We start from the raw sequence: 1,662 nt of genomic DNA on the forward strand, positions 1-1,662 counted from the left end.
ACAATGGAGGATTCTATGTAAAAATATACCCAAGATGTGCATATTTCTATACATGACGTCATATTTAAAATACTGGATTGTCATATAAATTCGTTCGATTCATCTCAATGCTATTTATTCTTTTATTCTTTTATTCTTTTATTCTTTTATTCTTTTATTCTTTTGCTTGTTTCAGTAATTTTTTATTGTAGCCATGCTGGAGCACAGCCTTTTAGTCGAAGAAATCAACGTCTGGACTTATTCCTTGTAAGTCTGGTTACGGGGACGTAAACACACCAGCACCGGTTATCAAGTGATGGCGGGGAGGGACAAACATAGAAATATACACAAATATATACAAATATATATATATATATATATATACGATGGGCTTCTTTCTGTTTCCGTCAACCAAATTCACTCACAAGGCTTTAGTCAGCACGAAGCTATTGCAGAAGGCACCTGCCCAAGGTATCACGCAGTGGGGCTAGAACCGGAACCATGTGGTTGGGAAGCAAAGAAAAAGAAAAGACTGTGAGCCTTATGAGCGCTTAATGAGGGCTCACTAGGGGTTACACAACAGTAGCAACTTGTTGGATAGAAAAAAAGATTCAATACAATTCTTGAAAATTTCGACAGATTCTATACCTCAGAGTATCAAGTAGTTATACCCAGTTGGGTACATACCCAAACACACACACACACACACACACACACACACACATCTATTTGCTTGCGCACATGTGTTTATGCATGTTATACTTCTGGAGGAGGAGCAATGGCCCAGTGGTTAGGGCAGCGGACTCGCGGTCATAGGATCGCGGTTTCGATTCCCAGACTGGGCGTTGTGAGTGTGTATTGAGCGAAAACATCTAAAGTTCCACGAGACTCCGGCAGGGGATGGTGACGAACCCTGCTGTACTCTTTCGTCACAACTTTCTCTCACTCTTTCTTCCTGTTTCTGTTGTGCCTGTAATTCAAAGGGTCAGCCTTGTCACAGACTGTGTCACGCTGAAACTCCCCGAGAACTACGCTAACGGTACACGTGTCTGTGGAGTGCTCAGCCACTTGCACGTTAATTTCACGAACAGGCTGTTCCGTTGATCGGATCAACTGGAACCCTCGACGTCGTATGCGACGGAGTGCCAACAACAACAATACTTCTGGAAAATCTTGGAAGTACCTGTTCCAAACTTTGGTATAGGAGTTTACACAAACATAAGAATGGTGCGGACTGCATAGTGACAGAGGTCCCAACTTTGTCATCAAGATACAGGACCAGATAGTATGACAGCTTGGGCTTCGAAGGTTCAGAACTCTTCAATATCCTTCTAAAAAGCCTGAGACCTACGTGGAGTGGATATAGGTATCTTCAAAACAAAAAACTGGATCTCATCCTGCCAAGAATGCCAGATGAACCTACCGTCGACAGGAAACACAAATGAGGGCAGCAACATCAAACTCTCTCATTCACCAAATGTCACACATCAGAGAAAGTTTCAACGAATGAACGTGAAGCAAAGCTAACAGCGATGCCCCAGCATGGGCGCACCTCTTGAGATGAAACTAGTAAAAGAATAAAAGAATAAGAGAACATATATATACGTTTATGTATATACATATTTATAGATCTGTATATATATATATATATGTGTGTGTGTGTGTGTGTGTGTGTGTGTGTGT

The sequence above is a fragment of the Octopus bimaculoides genome, chromosome 20 (genome assembly GCF_001194135.2).
Source record: "Octopus bimaculoides isolate UCB-OBI-ISO-001 chromosome 20, ASM119413v2, whole genome shotgun sequence".
Lineage (NCBI taxonomy): Eukaryota > Metazoa > Mollusca > Cephalopoda > Octopoda > Octopodidae > Octopus > Octopus bimaculoides.